We start from the raw sequence: 17,696 nt of genomic DNA on the forward strand, positions 1-17,696 counted from the left end.
ATAGTTCGCGTAGTAGCGCTACGCGAAGCTACGCGAAGTGCACTGCGCACTACGCGAACTTCACGTAGCACTACGCGAGCTGCGTAGTAGCATGTTCGCACTGTGCAAGATGCGTTTTCAATGATTGCACAGTGCGGACAAGCATCCGGCACTGTGCAAGCATTGAAAACGGCATCTTGCACAGTGCGAGCTGTAGTTTTCTGCTGCTCGAGTAGATTATTACTCGAGCGGCAGCTTTCTCAACGCGAACAGGTAGTTTCTCATTGAGAGCGGTCGCGAGCATGCGCAACCACTCACAATGAGAAACCTGACCTCCTCGTGTTGAGAATCTCGCCGGGATGTCATTTTGCTTGCTCGCGGTCGCGAACATGACGTTCAGGACCGCGAACAAGCAAAAAATGACCGCTGCACTACGCTACGCTGCACTACGCATGTTCGCACTGTGCTACGTGCAGCTCGCGTAGTGCGAAGTTGCGAAAACTTCGCAAACTCCGTGAGCGTAGCGTAGTGCTTCGCCCAGGGTTACTAAATAGCTCAAACAGAACGCAGGAGATGGCGCACCCCATGGGCAAAACCTTGTCCACGTAGATGGCCCCCCCGAACTGCATTCCCAAGAGCGAGAAATCCGCTGGATGAATGGGCAGTAATCGGAAAGCTGACTTGATGTCACATTTCGCCAATTCAGCCCCCGCCCCACACACCCTCACCAGCCGGATTGCATCGTCCACTGATGCATAGAGCAACCTAGAATCTTCTTCTGCAATAAAATAGTTCACTGACTGGCCCGCTGGCCACGACAGATGGTGTATCATCCTAAACTCCCCTTCCTCCTTCTTCGGCACCACACCCAACGGAGAGATGATCAGATCGTCCAAAGGCCAGTCAGTAAACGGGCCAGCCACCCTTCCTTCCTCAACCTCCTTCCTCAACTTAGCGGCCACCACACCAGGCAATCCCTTAGTAGATCGCAAGTTGTCGGCCCATCGGCGCTCCCTGGGGCCCTGATAGCCCACTCTAAAACCTCGGTGAAACCCCAGAAAAGCCGCGCCGCCGCCTCCTGATCCGGGTAGCACGAGAACCACGGGGCCATCGCCTCTACCCTAACCGGTGTAGGCGCCTTTCTGTCCAGGGTGGCCCCGTCCTCGGGCGTTCCTCCACTGTTCTGACGGCGTGGCAAGTGTGAGGCACTGAGTGAGTGCATGTTTCCCTCCGCACTTCGAGCACTCATGTTTGAACTTACAGGGGTACCGGGAACAGTACCCCCTATTGTAGCTCCAACAGGCCCCTGTGGAATATCCCCCTGGCTTAGTCTGCTGACCCGATACGATGGTGCTGGGCACTGCGCCTCCTCCCGCCCCGCTTTGGGCGGGACGCGGCGGAAAGGACCGATACACTACTGGCAAGCCGCTAGCTGTGTGTGTGGCTGCAGTGGAGTGCGTGGACGCCATCCACTGCACCCAGAGCTCCTGATCTACCTCCCCCCAGCTTTTCTCCGGATTCGCACTGACCCTGGGCCTAAACTCCTCGTCATAACTCAGCCATGCAAATCCCCCAAACTGCATCTGAGCCTTGCGAATGATGTCCATGTACTTGAACAACGCAATTGCCCTGTCCAAATACTTTTCACAGTAGATACTGGCATAAATCAAAAACGCTGATGTCCAGTTCTCCATTGTCACTGGCACCCTGGGGCGCCTAGTCAGCTACCACTCTTCCTCTTTCGAACCCTCCTTAGCTTGCACCTCCCTATGCAGTAACTTAAACACATCCACAAATTCGTGCCTCCAAATCCGAGCCCTGACTTTCTCATAGAGATGCATGCCCAATGGCATCGCCAACCCCATGTACGGCAGTTTCTTCGGGACCTTCACCCCTTTCTCCTCCTTACCATCCCCTTTGTCCGTCTGCACCCCCGTAGTCACCGACTTACCGTCCACCTTCTCACCATCCTCAAGTGGACCGCCCGATGGCTTCTCCGGCTCCCGGACTGACCCGTCTCCCACTCCCACTGACCTGCAAGTCCTCTTACGCCCCCCCCTCACCAGGAACCGTCCTCCCAGGCTGCCCACCAGGAACCCTCACCTGTGAGTGCCGAGGTCCGTTCCCTGGGCCGTCCCCTGGGCGCCGCCACCTGGACCGCCGCCGTCCCAGCTTTGGTCCGTGTCACCGCCGGGGCCTGCAAAACATCAATGTCGCCGTTGTCCGCAGCGCCCCCTAAGCCCTCTGTGTCATCCCGCACCTCCCCTTACCCCAGCTCCTCACTCTCATCACTATAATTCAACTCAAGCACCGGTTCCAGATCCACCCGCGCACTCACCACCTCTCTCACTGCCCTCTTCACACCCTTCTGCACACCCCCCAGGCACACGCGTCCCAGACTCCACACGTGCCACAGCAGCCCGAGCCCTCGGAGGAGGGACAGCCGCCGCAGACTCCCCTGCTGCTTCTGTCCTGCGTCTTGGAGCCGTCTTGCGCCCGCCAGGCACCCCGGGCTCTGCCGACAGCCGCCGGCTTGGATCCCCTCCCGCCCCTCAGGTCGCTCCAACCTGAGCGGGCCCCAGCACCATCGGGCCTCAAAGCCGTCCTGGCCGTCCCTACACCTGACATCACCCTCTGGGGGGAGGTCCCCCACGGCCTTCCTGGCCTTGACTCGCCTCTGCTCCTCCTCTTGCTCCGCCTCCCGTTACTCCTCGGAGGTCGGGGTAGGGGGCCCCTCTATCTCATGGCTCCACACTGCCCCCACTCTGGCCCGACCTGCTCTGCCCATCTGGCCTCTCGAATCTGCTCAAGGATCCGCTCCTGCCTGGCCCTGTCCTCCCAGGACGAGGAACCCCATATCTGAGGGGGCGGGGGCGGGCAGTAGCCAAACCCCCCCCCCCCCACCCCACCACCCTGGGGAACAGGGGCAGCAGGCCCACGGGCCCGCTGGGTCCCCGGCCGGCTCCCGCCCCACCAGGGCAGGTGTGGGCGCCCTGGAGCTTGTAGACAGGTCGATGGGGACCTCATCCCATTGCCCTGCCTCTAAGGACACCGCCCCCCCATTCACAGGCCCTCCCCACTGGGGGATCCTCCGGCTGCCTCCCTTCCCCGTGGCCCCAGACACCCCACCGGCTCCCTCAGACAGAAAAGGGGACAAGGCCCGACTGGCACCCTGCCCCACCCCACCCTCCTCGGCCTCCGGTGCAATCACCTGCTGTAGCAAAAGGCCAGAGGGGGCCGCGCCCCCGCAGCAGCCCCAGAAGCCCCTGACACGAAGTCAAGCGGGTGGAAGGCTCGCGGGGGCAGGCTCTTGCGCTTCCCGCCCCTCGCTGAGTCCCTGGGCACTCTGCCCCCCCTCCGCTCCACCACATGCCCCCGAGTGCCCGGCTCGTTGTCCTGGCACGCTAAGACAGCAGCCATGACCCCCGCAGAGGCCGCGCGCGTGCCCCTCGTGGCCCCCACCCACGCCTGTCCCAGCACACCCGGTTGGAGAAGATCTTCCCGACCGGCCCTGGCCAGCAGCAGCAAGGCCGCCCGGACCTCCTCGGCCGAGACGCCCGACATTGTGCTGAAACTCACGCTTCCGGCGTGAAACTATGAACCGGCTGCCGTGAAACAGCCCTCGACGCTACCCAGCAGAAACCTAACGTAATCAAAACTACACCTATCGCTATCCCTGCACTAACCTCCTTTCTTTCTACCCTCCCGATGGTGCCAGGCGCAGGAAGAGGAAGTTCCCTTCCTCCCCTGCACCTATATACCCACCCCCTAACTCCTCCCCTTCCCCTGCCTGTCCTATCCTGCGCGAAAAACCCGGGGGAAGACTAGTCTGCGACTGTGCTTCCCCCGGGGCCCGGCATCGCCACCCCGCCACGCCCACTCGCGCCCCGACGCTATCATCTAGAGAGCGACCCGCTGTGAGTCCCCCGAGCGGCCTACCTCGTCTGCCCGGCACTTTCCACGTGGTGCTGTGGCCCTGCTTCGCGGCCTTGTCGGCCCCCTTCCCGCCTCCTTCTCCGTCTGGGCCCCAGGTGCCGAGCGCTGCTCTCCCACCGTCAGCACTCAAGTCACATTATCCCCCGTGTTCGCAGCCTGCCTTCCCGTACGCTGGCCGTGCATGTGCGCGCACCCGGCTGCGGTCTACGCTGTCTCACGGCCCGCGGACGGGCCGCATCGCTCCAGGTGAGTGCGCCACACGCACCAACGTTCTTAGCCGCCCCCCCTCTTGCCCGGCGGTGGCCCCCACGTTGGCCCCAGCTGCCAGACCTCCGTATTGGACACCACCCACGGGGGCAGAGGGAAAATAACATAAAAATAAAACAAAGGAAAAAGTAAAGGCCTTTGACATTTCCTCACTAATCACGCGTGGTTGTGTGCCTCGCCCTGGGCTGCCAAGCGAACATCCTAAGTACTTTTCACGTGTCCCTGGTCAGGGGAATATACTGCACGCCCCGCCTGCTGCGCCCCCACGCCAGTGCGCTCCACCAGTGGAGAGAAGTATCACCCACATCCCCCACGCCCGGATTCTGCGACCATGACCACTGTGCCTCCTTTGGAGCCCTTCGCCGTCACCGGCCCTCCACCGTCGCAGGCTGCAAGGTGGAAGAAATGGGTAGAGTGGCTTGAGAATTTCTTTGAGGCGGCAGAAATTGCAGCTCCAAGGCGGCGTGCCATGCTGCTACACCTAGGGGGTGCAGGCATCCATGAAATCTCAAAGGACGTCAGGGAAGGCGGCCCACCCAGAAACTACACCACGATGCGTGACGCAATTACCGCGTACTTTGAACCCTTCTCAAGCGCCGACTACGAGCGGTTCCTACTCCGCCAGGCCCGCCAACTCCCACAGGAGTCCGTCGACGTCTTCTATGCGAGGTTAGAGACTAGCCAGCACGTGCACCTTCCCTGATACGGACGATGAAATCCGCGCCCAATTCATCCAGGGATGCGCGTCCTAAAAACTGTGTGAAAGAGTCTTGCAAGAAGACAATATGCCCATCCGAGACATCCTCATGCTCGGGCACTCAAAGGAATTGTCCAAGGCCAGAGCCGCGCATATGGAATCCAAGCCCGCCGTCGCGGTCAAGACGGAGCCGGTGTGCGCCTTGCAGACCGACGGCCCAGACACCCGCCAAAGGCCTCCCCGGCGAGGGACTCCCAAGCCTGCCCAGTCATCGCGCGGCTGTGCCTGCGCGTGGTGTGGAGGCCCCACGATGGAGCCTGCATGGCACAGGGTAAAACCTGCGGAAAAGTCAATCATTTCATGAGTGTGTGCCGGTCAACACCGAGGAAGAAGCAGAATGGCCCATCCCGGAGTGTAAGAACAGTGGAACCACCCCCCGTCAGCCCCGCCAGCAGCGACATGGCTGACGACGAAGCGGACACCGCTTCTGTCCATGTGGTCCGGATGCTAAACACCCTTGCGGCCACGCCGTCTGCAGCGCCCATGTGCACCATCAATGTGCAGGACCAAGCTGTACAGCCCTGATTGACACAGGGGCGACAATCAACCTGATGGCGGCCAGCGTGTACCGGACACTGGTGAACCCCCCAGCACTCCATCCCACCAGGGTGCAAGGGTACGCCTACGGCACCAGACGCCCGCTTCACCTGTGCGGGATGTTCCGTACGGACCTATCCCACGACACCGCCCGCCAACAGACTAAAATCTACGTGTCTCAGGAAGGCTCAGGATTCCTATTGGGATGCAGAACAGCGCAGGACCTTGGGTTAATTCATTTTGCCCTCACCTGTCCAAGCCCACAGCCTCGACCATCTGATGCAAGGGTTCTCGACCCTATTCAACGGTATTGGACGCCTGAAGGGACCGGCCATTCACCTTCAAATAGACAAGTCAGTTGCCCCAGTGACCCTCCGGCACCGACGAATCACGTTCCACCTATGGCCCAAGGTTGAGGCGGAGCTCCGTTTGCTAGAACGAGCAGGGATCATTGAGAGAGTAAGCGGTCCCACCCCGTGGGTGTCGCCCATCGTTGTAGCTAAGAAACCAAAGCAACCCGACGCGGTCCGAATCTGCGTGGACATGCGTATCCCCAATCTTGCCATCAAGCGTGAACGCCACCTGACGTCGACTATAGATGATATCATTGGGGAGCTGTCCAGCTCGAAGTGGTTCTCAAAGATGGACCTACGGTCGGGGTACCACCAAATCCCCCTCCACCCAGATTCGCGCCCGATCACCACCTTCTCTACTCACGCCAGACTCGGACGATACACCCGGCTCAATTTCGGAATATCGAGCGCTGCAGAGGTGTTCCAGAACATCATCCAGAACGTCCTACAGGGGCTGGAAGGCGTCCTGAATGTCAGTGACAATATCCTAGTTCACACACCCACACTAGACGAGCACATCGGGCGCCTCCAATTGGTGTTTGCCCGACTTCAAGACCGATGCCTCACCCTTCACCAGGAGAAATGCGAAATCCTGCGCAAGGACATTAGCTTCTTCGGCTATCGCTTCTCTGACCAAGGGATAGGCCCGGATCCAGATAAGGTCTAGGACATCCACGATGCCCCCCCCCCCCAACGTCAGTGACAACTGTCCGCAGCTTCTTAGGGATGGTCCCCTACTGCGGGCGGTTCATCAAAGACCTGTCAGACCTCACTGGCCCCCTTCGGGACCTCACCAAATCCACCAGCGCTTGGGAGTGGGGCCCAGAACAGCAAGTGTCATTCCGGAGAACCAAAGCCGCACTCTTTGCGGACACTACCTGGCCTACTTCGACCCCCGGCATGAGTCGCAATTAGTGGTGGACCCCAGCCCAACAGGCCTAGGGGCCGTTTTAGCTCAACAACAAGCCTGTGGGGAATGGGCCCCCGTTGCCTACGCGAGCAGAACCCTTACACCGACGGAACAGCGCTACTCGCAGATCGAAAAGGAGGCCATTGCGATCTTGTGGGGGTGCAGGCATTTCCACATCTACCTGTACGGACACCCGTTCATAGTAATAACCAACCACAAACCTCTAGTTCCGCTGTTTCATGGTTCCTCCACGCGTCCTCCTCCCCGAATCGAGAAGTGGGTACTCCAGCTCCAAGAGTTCCAGTTTACCGTTGAGTATCGGCCGGGCACCCGTAACCCCGCCGACTTCCTGTTGCGACATGCCCGCCCAGTCACCGAGGCGGAAGCGGCGGAAGCTGCCACCACAGAATAATATGTCCGGATGATTGTTGAGAGATCCAGACCACTCCCGATTTCCCTAGATGAAGTAGCAAGAGCCACCAAGGACGACGACTGGCTTCAAATCGCCATTCAAGCCCCCGCATCAGGGGACTGGAGGCCTCTTCAAAGTCCGACCTCATTCCGCACTCCCGATGCTCAAGCCACGCTGAAGGCACTACACCAAGGCCGCAACGAACTGACCGTTTCCACGCAGTGCTGTCTTTTGAGAGGCCCTCGTCTCGTGCTGCCTGAATGCCTCACTCACAAAGCGGCTCTCCTTGCGCACGGCGCGCATCAAGGTATAGTGAAGTCGAAGAATCGTCTTCGGAGCAAACTCTGGTTCCCTGGCGTGGACCGGATCGTAGAAGCCATCGTCCAACGGTGCCCCGTTTGTCTGGCAACCAGCCTGCCAAGTCACCCGGCGCCAGTGATCACTGAGGATGGACCGACGTCCCCGTGGAAACGGGCCAGTGCTGATTTCGGTAGCCTCCCAGGCGGAAAGTACATGTTCGTGGTGGTGGATGACTTCTCACGATATCCAGAAGTGGAGATCCTGTACTCCACCGCAGTCTCAGAAGTGATACCGAAGTTGGAGAAGATAATCGCCACCCACGGCCTCATTGGCGAACTGCAAACTGACAACGGTCCACCTTTCAATGGCACCGAACTTGACGAATATCTGTTGTCCCACCGAATCAAACACCGCCAAATAACCCCAAGGTGGCCCCAAGCAAACGGGGAGGTAGAGCGGCTGATGCGGACACTGAACAAGACTATCCAGATAGCTTTGGCGGATGGCCAAGGTCTAGAGCAAGCCCTCTACCAGTTTCTGCGAGAGTATCGACTGACCCCCCCACTGCACCACAGGAGTCCCACCAAGCCACCTTTGTTTTGGCAGGACAGTAACAGACACCATCCCACACCACCCTACGTGGGCAGTGTCACTGGCTCCTCCGAACGGAGAGCAGAAACAAACATGGACGCATCCGGAAGAAGGAAGGCCGCGGACAGCCCGATTGGTGTTGGTGACAGAGTGCTGGTATGGGACCGCCACCCAGGAGGAAAGTTCCATTTACCTTTTGAATTAGACCCCTGGACCGTGACAAGAGTCAAGGGTACCATGATCACCGCGTCCCGGGGAGGAGAGAGAGTCACCAGGAACGTGTCGTTCTTCAAAAGAGCCCCGGTGGATGACTGGGAAGAATTTCAAGAATTAAGAGGAATTAAGAGAGCCCGACCCTGACCTATCTCAAGACTCGGTAGAAGCTGCAGAAGAGCACAATCCTCCACTGGCCTCAAGCGGAAGGAGCGACCGAGCCACCCAGGACTCTGAAGGTCTCCCGTCACAAGGGTCGCAGAGCAGCCGAGACACGTCTGAGATAGACTGTTCTGAAGACATGTTCCAAACCCCGCCGGACAGGCGTAACCAGGGCAGGTATCACCTGCGGCCCCATCCAAGACCATCACAGAGGTTTCGAGACTTTGTTGCCCGCTGCCAGCCACGAAAGAGGGACGAACCTGTGCACCAGTGAATACCAAGTAAGACTGTTCCAACTGTTTAATGAACTTGCAGAGACTTTAAAGTGTTATGTAGTAATTGCTGCATCGTTCCATAGTTTTGTAATGTTTTGCATTTCTGGGTAAAAGAGGAATGTAATGTGGCCCTTGATCGGGCCAGCCCATGTTGAAGCCGCCTGTGGGAATGCCGAGCCACACCTCCCTCTGAGCGTGACAGAAGTGGGCTGACCCTGCGTCCGCGCGGGCCGTCACGCAGGCTTTTTAATAAATAGCCCAGGGTTCTGGGCGTGGCTCAGTTAGTTGCTGGCCTCCAGTGCAAACCATCCGTGTGTGTGTGCGCTTATTTACTGGGGCCCGCACTACACTACAACCAGCAAAGGTTTGATTGGTCTGCCTCCCACACTACTGTTTTCACAGAGGTTGATTAAGTTTCCTTTACGCTCTTTAGGTCTCGACTATGAGCTGGACCTCGTGAGGACTCTTCTGAAACCCCCATATAGCTCTTCCAGTAACAGGGGCAGCATGCATGCATCCCTGGCCATTTTGTACACCGTACCCTCAGGCGCACACTTTGTCACACATAGCCTGCCATCAGCCTCAAGTCTGCAGCCATGCCAGGGCAGCACTCTGAGCTACAGTTTCCTGTAACACGACCGGCACTGATGCCGCTAATCGGGCTGCCTCTAAAAACAAATAATTTGCTAGAATTCATATTAACCCACTCAGTTGGCTGCAGCAAGCACTGTCAATGTCTCAGTTAATTGTGAGTTCTTAGTCCGCGATCCGCGAGCCATTGCGATTCAGGTTTACTGTGGGGGGGCGGGCTGGTCAGAGTCCAGACCTATCAGCTGCAACGGTAACTCCTTCGGCAATTTGCAGAGGGCCAATCATTGTAATTTTATATTTACCGCAGCCTGGAGGCACGCGTTGGTACAAGTAGGGAAGCGCTGTTATTATTTGCTGCATCCGCTACCTCGACATGACCCAGGTGGTCAAAGATGCGCCACAACTGGAAATCTCCTATATTGATACATTGTAGCAGCCAGCTGCTGCTCGCTCAACCAGCCAAGCCCAGAAGCCTGTGAATGGCGTGCGCACCCCACGGCGAGTGGCAGCTTTACTTTAGCACTAGGCACCGCTAACGACTTGACATCTGAAGCGCTCTGCCTATATTGCGTGACAATGCATTTCAATGCTATGATGCGGAGCACCACATTGAAATGCGTTAGTCTAACACCTGATGCGTGGTACTTGGCAGGACTGCCATGAGTGACAAATAAATAAATTTTTTCCCCTCGTCGGCATCTGTGGAAATCCCCTCCACCCCCCACTGGCCCCACCACTCTTATGTATAGTTCTCCCATTATCCTCTGCCCCTGTGGAGTAGTTGAAGGCAGGAGCAGATGATTTTGGTGGCCATGCATAGCATAACATTATAGGTAAAAAGTGAATTAAGGTGATGTTTTCACCTCCGGGTTCTGAGTGACATCATAGCTATTTGACGTCACTCTGAACCGCTCAGTGAAAAATATATCCATAATTCATTGTTAACCATCTAAAATTCTATATGTTTGGATGGCTCTCATATAGAGCCTCTATCATTTATTTCAGTTTCAAAATGTCATACTCACTGCTATGACATAGCAACAGTTTTTTTTTTTTTTAAATATGTTTTTATTGCAGAATCATTGATAGACATCTGGACAAATCAGCCAACATATCCACCCCCCTACGAGGCACTATGCATTCACAATTAGCACACAGCCCTTCAGCCCACATCCCGGAGGCTGGGCGGCGCAACAACAATTTTATCAACAGTCCGCCTAGTGCATCCCCAAGGGGTTTTCTGGCCAACAACACAGTTAAGCATCTGCTTTTATAGCCCCCCAACTCCCCCCCCTCCCCCTGTCATCACTCGGTGGGATCAGTCCCTCGGAGCGGGCCACGCCAGGTCCCACAGGCGCTACAGTATCTGGACTCCGTTCGCACTCTCCAACGTCGACCATCATTTAGTGCATAGCGACCTCTACACCATGGGAACCCACGCTTAGTGTCCTTCTCTCTTCTTCTATGATCACTAATTATAGACCCCGTCGCCGGCATCCCACTGATCCTACTGAATAACCTATTAACTCCCCTGCTCCCTTCCCTCCCCCCACCTGCTGCTGATGTGGGTTGTTACTGTGGGTCTTAGACAGAATGGCCCGCCATTATCTGATATTATGCCTTCGGTGCTCTGAGCCTCATGGAACCTCAGTCTCTAGATGCCCCTCTTCCTCGTCGTCTGCCAAATGGTCACACAGAGCCTGCACAATCATCTCCCACGCCCTAGCCATTTCCAGGCTCTTCTCATTACCCGTTCTGGTGGCCTGCCGCATACGTATCACACTCTCACAGCAAGACCATTTCAGCAACTCATTCATCCACCTCCCAACCGAAGGGCCCTCCTTTGATTTCCAGCGCCACGTAATCTCTCTCTGGGCTAGCATGAGTCCCAGATCAATAAACTTACTCGTAATTTTTGTTTTTGCTGTGTGGGGGAACCAAAGCAGCAGGCACACCGCCATGTCGAACTCTACCTCTCTATCCGTAATCGCGTTCAGAAGCTCCCCCACCTCAGGCCAGTACGAACCCAGCCTTGGACAACCCCAGAGCATGTGATCCAGCTCAACCTCGAGCGCCAAGCACCTCGGGCATGCCGCATCCTGTACCTGAAAGTGCCGTCGGAGTTTCCCCGGGGTCAGATAAGCCCTGTGCAATATGAAAAAATGCACCTGTTGGAACCGGGCGTTCCTGCTACCCTTCCACGTCCGGTTCAATATGTGGCCCCAAACCGTATCCGGAATAGGCTTGCCCACACTTTCCTCCCATCGTATCTTCAGCGCAGCGAGCGGTTCTAACCCCTCATTCAACATTCTCGAGTGGAGACAAGTCACCGCCTTGATCGTGCCCGCTGCCATCATCACCTATTGGCATGCCATGGTCGTGTCCGGCTCCGCCAACCCTATCCTCCAGTGTTTTTGTATTGCCGCGGCGATCGCCGCATGCATGAGGTAGCCCCCGTCTGGGAGACCAAACTGGCGCTGCAGCACCTCAAATGGATCCAACGACCCTTCCACATACAAGTCTCCAACCACATGGAGGCCCAACTCCTCCCATTCCAACAACGGAGACCAGTCGCCTCCGTGCGGCAGGGCCGTCAGCATCCCTAGAGGGATCTCCGGCGCATACGGTTGCGCAGTCTGCGCTCTCTTCAGGCTCCTGTGCCAGCACAACCGGAGAGTTCTCTCCTCAAGGGTGAGCCCATTCAAGTCCAGTTTCTGTTGCATAACTATGTAGGACAGGATGTGCCTCTGGATACCCCCTCCGCGTACTTGGTCTGGGCCTCTGAATTCTCTCGCGATGTTCTGCGTCAAAACCTGGAGCTGGGCCGCCAAGTAATACAATTCAAAATCAGGAACCGCCATCCCTCCTTCGAGTTTGGGTCTGGTCATGGTGTGCAACGCCACTCTGCGTCTGCCACTTCCCCAGAGGAAACCAATAACCATTGACCTCAGGTCTTTGAAGAACCGCTGAGGGATCCATATTGGCAAAGTCCGAAAATAATATAGCAGCCGTGGTAAGGCTACCATTTTCAACAATGCCACTCGGCCCTGTACCGATATAGGAAGGGATGCCCAGAAGGACATACACCCCCGCAGCCCTCTCACACATCGACCTATGTTGCCTTCGAGCAGGCTGGCAGCGTCGTGGTAGATTCGGACTCCTAGATATGTGAAGCACCTGTCTTCCCAGACCACGTCCACCTCAAGAGGAGGATACGGTATATCCGTCCGCAATGGAAAGACACAAGTTTTATTCCAGTTTACCTTAAGTCCTGATAATTTGCCAAAGTGTGATAGAATCTCTACGGCCCCCGTAAGAGCCAGCTCCGTATCCTCCAAATACAGCAACAGATCATCCGCATATAGCGAGATGTAATGGGTATCCCCACCACACCCAACCCCATTATACGATTCTCCCGCTCTCGCCTGTGCCGCCAATGGTTCTATCGCGAGAGCAAACAGGAGGGGGGATAGCGAGCATCCCTGCCTCGTTCCTCTACGCACCGGGTAGCCGGAGGAAATAACAGGCCCCAATCGCACCCTGGCAGAGGAATACAGAACTCTCGTCCACCGGCCAAAGCCTCCGCCCAGGCCGAGCTTCACCAGCACCTCATCCAGATAACGCCACTCAAGGCTGTCAAAAGCCTTCTCAATATCCACCGATAGCACTGCCGACTTACGGTCCAAGCTCGAGGCGCTGTGTAGGATACGGATCAGCCGACGGGTGTTAATAGACGTGTTCCTAGTAGGAATGACCCTGCCTGGTCTGTGTGTATCAGCGTGGTCATGTGAGGCAATAGTCTTGTGGCCAGAATACGGCTCAATATCTTGTAGTCTACCGTCAGCATAGAAAGGGGCCTATATGATGTCACATCCAAGGCCTCCTTACCAGGTTTCAACAGCGGCACTACTAGCGCTTCCCTCATTGAGCTGGGCAAGTGCCCTAGGGTCATGGCTTCAGCATACACCACTAATATTTTGGGTGCCAAAACATCAATATATTTCACATAAAATTCAATTGGTAGGCCATCCACCCCTGGTGTCTTGTTCCTAGCCATCTGCTTTACGGCCACCTGAATCTCCGCTAACGTTATGGAACCTCCCACGACCTTCGCCGTTTCCTCATCTAGTGTCGGGAGCCGAACAGTGTTTAGGTAGTCGCCTATCGCAGAGGCGCCCTCTTCTAACTGAGTCTCATAAAGGCTCGTGTAATACGTCCGAAAGCGCGTCAGTACTGCAGCTTGTGAGCAGACCACTCCCCCCGATTCCGTTCTAATGCTCATAATCGGACAACCCCTAGGCTCCGGGTTAGCAAGTTTCGCAAGTAGTGTGCCTACCTTGTCTCTTTCCGCATGCACCTTAGTGAGGTATAGCTTGTAATCATAACATCTCAATCTCTCCGTTTCTTTCGCCACCAGTTCTTTCGCCTCTAGCAACTGAGTCTGCAGGTCCGGTCGTTCAGCTCTACGCTGTTCAAGCTCTCTCAGCACATCTTCCGCCTTTCCCAGATCGGCCAAGACAGTCGTCCTTACATTCGAAAAGCCGCCCATACAGATGCCTCTCACCACCACTTTCATCGCATCCCATTCAATCGATCTCGTGGCGGCTGATCCCTCATTCTCACTAAAGTAATGCTCTATGCCCTGTTGGACCATATCACTAAACACCGGGTCCTCCAATGTATCAGGCCTTAGCCTCCATGTCGGGACCGCGGATCTCGCCCTCTGCCATCGCATTGCCACCAGTAAGGGATTGTGGTCCGAGATGGTTCTGGCAAGGTACTCCGTGTGCGTTACCATGGCAGCCAGGGGGCCACTACACAGGATAGCATCTATTCTGACGTGTAGGGCATGCAGTGCCGAGAAGAAGGAGTAGTCCCTAACAGCAGGATGCCGCTCCCTCCACACGTCTACAAGGCCCCACCCCTCCTGCCAATCCTTCCTGAGTGATGCCAGTCTACGTACCGGGGAGTCGGCCAGTGGCGGGTGCGATCTATCCCACGTCACATCAGTGATAGAATTGAAGTCTCCACCCAGTATAATGGGGCCCGCAAGGAAGTGAGCCAACGAGCCTGTGAGACTTTCAAAATATTGGGCTTGGTCTACATTGGGGGCGTACACACTACACAGAACCACCTCACGGCCATAAAGCCTCCCCTCCACCGCCACAAACCGACCCCCAGGGTCCACCAATTGACTCGTGGCCTGGAACGGGACTCCTGCCCTTACCCAGATCAGCACCCCCCTGGCAAACCCGAATACGAGGTGCCAAACACCTGGCCACGCCATCTCTTCTGCAGTGCACTACACTCCGGCTTAGTTAAATGAGTTTCTTGCAACAGTGCGATTTGGGCGCCTCTTCTCACCAAATAGGCGTGTACCTTGTATCTCTTTGACATAGTTCTGAGTCCGCGGACATTCCATGTGAGGCATTTTAGATCAGGTAACGTCCCCATTGCAGTCATCACCCCCCCCAGTTCGACAGTGTCAGTTGACCCCCCACATCCTTACAGCAGTCCCCCCCTCCATAACACCCCAATAAACAACCCCAACCCCACTCCCCAGGACAGGACCTAAGAACACAACTATAGCCCCATCCAAACCATTAACAACATATACAGTCCACTACTCTGCAGTCGTCACCACAGAGAGCCTTAAGGGCAGTGAGGGGGTACTTCAGAGCCGACCCAACGCGGGCTAAGCCCCAGCCCCACGCCCCCAATCCCATATAATAGTCACCACAGAGTACCTGCTAGTTCGCCAAGCATCAGGATTACTCTGCACCAACAAGGAGCCATCATCACGTCTCCCACTACAAACACTATTCGTTAAATAGTCCATCTGCTGTCTGTGGCGTGACCGTCGGCCCCGCCGAGCTGCCAGCTTCCGAAAGTTCTTCTCCAGATTTTCCATCTCCCTCTTCCGATTCCGAGTCTCCCGTCAGCTTCTCCTGCTGTGACCCCGTGATGATCGCCGTCGCAGCCAGTGCTCCCTTTCTGTCCGCCGCCATCAGGTCGACCCTCAGTGCTCTTTTAAGTTTGTTACGCTTGCGGATGCGTTGGGACTTACGGATCTGGACCGGCCGCTGTCTCTCTTTCCCCCCTTTGTTCTGACGATCTGTGCCAGCCCGGTACAGCTCAAGCCAGGACCACGCCTCGTCAGGGGTATGGAAGCATTGGGTCGTACCATCCAAGATCACCCGCAATTTAGCCGGAAAGAGTAGGGAGTATTGTATGCCCTCATCTCTCAGTTCTTTTTTCACCGCCAGGAAAGATGCCCTGTTCCTCTGGACCTCCTGTGTGTAGTCCGGGAAAACCGTGACCGAGCAATTGTCCACCTGGAAGGGGCCCGTTGAGCGCGCCAGTTGTATCAGTAAGTCACGGTCTTTAAAGTGCAGGAGTCTGGCTACCATCGGTCTGGGGGGGCGGCCCTGCATGGGCGGGCGGGCCGGGACCCTGTGTGCTCTCTCGATTGAAAAGAACGTAGATAAGCCTTCCGGAGCCACTACCGTTTTGAACCAGTTTTCCATGTAGGCCACCGCGTCGTCCCCCTCGATTTTTTCAGGCAGACCCACTACCCTGACGTTGTTCCTTCGATTGCGGCCTTCGGAATCCTCCGCACGCTTCTCCAGCGTCGCCAGTCGGGTGAGAATATCGGTCAGTTTATGCTCCGCGGTGACCACCGCCGGTTTCAACTCCTGAAGGAGCTGTTCGTTTTCTTTCACCCTATCAGAAAGTTTGGCGTGGTCCGCCCTCAGGAGGCCCAGTCCAGTAGTCACCTGCGCTATATCTTGGTGTAGAGACTCCTTGGTCGCGGAAATCGCCTCCAGTATATCATCTAGCCGTGCATTCAATCTGCGTTCTTGCGCCGAGGTATCCGGGGCCGCCTGGATCTTGCCTTCCGCGTCTGGCAGTCGTCTGTCCATGCCCCTGCGCCACCTTCTCCGCTCCGCCAATGGCGGCCATCTCGGTCGCCGCGTGCACCTTCCGATGACTGCCTCCGGGGGAATGGTCTGGCCTCAGCGTACAACCACCAGGCGGGAAGACCCCTTGTGCCCTCACCTCGCCCGATGCGTCCTACTCGGGCAGTGGCCCCCACCTCAGGATTCAGATCACCCGGTTCACAGAGTCTTCACCACTGCGCCCAAGATGGCCGACCACAGTTCACGCCCTCCTGGAGCGGTCCACCCAGCCCCACACGGCTCTCCGGGTCCCCCGCCGGTCTTCCCCCAGTTAAAAATCACAGGAAACTCCCAGGTCACCTGCAGGCCCAATGGCAAAGATAGGAGCGCGGGGGGGAGGGGGGGAGCAGAGCGTGTGCTCCTCAACATGCAAGAGGGTCTTGGCTCGGACCCGACAACCGATTTGTGCAGATGCGCCTCTTCCCCACAGCCAGGTGCGGCGGTTGCCGGTGCCACCCGGTAAATGGTTCCACTCCCTCCTGCTGGTGCTGAATCCGCTCCGCATTGGCGGCAGCCGTCGAACTCCGTGTGCTCTGAGGGGCCGACAGCGCTCCCCCACCCGCGCTCCTGCCTCCTCTCCTACTCCCCTCCTGGCACTGGGCTTCCCCACGGGTCTTGCACCCAACGGCAGGACGATTCCACGTCTGGGCGCCGGGACCTCCAATCCGTCGAGCCAAGCCCTCCGATGAAGTCGGCCTACTCGCCGCTCACTGGGGTCACAGCGCCGCCTCCGCTTCGGTCGCCACAGAAGCTCTCCGGGCAGCCGCGGGGCACCACCTCTCCCAGATGGCAGCCGAGATCAGCGGCGGGGGGGAAGGGCTCCCCGATCGGAATTCCGTAGAGCAGCAGACAGCGCCCCGCCCCACGTCCACCGCTGCCCGTCTTCGCTCAGCTAGGGCCCCGCTCCGCAGCTCCCGTCTGACAGCTGCCTCCTCGTTGCCTCAGCTGTGGATCACCGTGTCCCGCCGGTCAATATCCGCAGTCCGGGGCTGTCGCCATCTTGAGCCCTCGCTCGCGGCACTTCAAGGGTCCAGCGCCGGTTCCCAGCACAGACGTCGGTCACTCACCGGTCCGTGATAATATCCCACGGCTAGGCCAGTGCCGTAGGGGGAATTTCCGCCGGTCGGCCGGCTTAATAGCGAGGATTCACAGGATAAGTGTGGGATCCGGCGCGGAGCTGTAGGCTCACGCCGCCATCATGATCGGCGTCCAAACCACGCCCCCTGACATAGCAACAGTTGATGACAAAACTTGTTACCCACTGTTGCTAGGTCATAAAGGCTTTCCAGGCTAGGCTGATCGGACTGTCTGTGAGCTTGGAAGTGCAGGTATGCTTTCACTGAAAGTAGAGCTGCAGGAGGGGGGATGAAGGCAGGGAAGGTGTGGGAGGTATTAGTCAAGGATGGCAGGTAAGGTAGATGTATTTTTCCTTTGGCACAGGGATACATAAATGA

The sequence above is a fragment of the Lissotriton helveticus genome, chromosome 10 (genome assembly GCF_964261635.1).
Source record: "Lissotriton helveticus chromosome 10, aLisHel1.1, whole genome shotgun sequence".
NCBI lineage: Eukaryota > Metazoa > Chordata > Amphibia > Caudata > Salamandridae > Lissotriton > Lissotriton helveticus.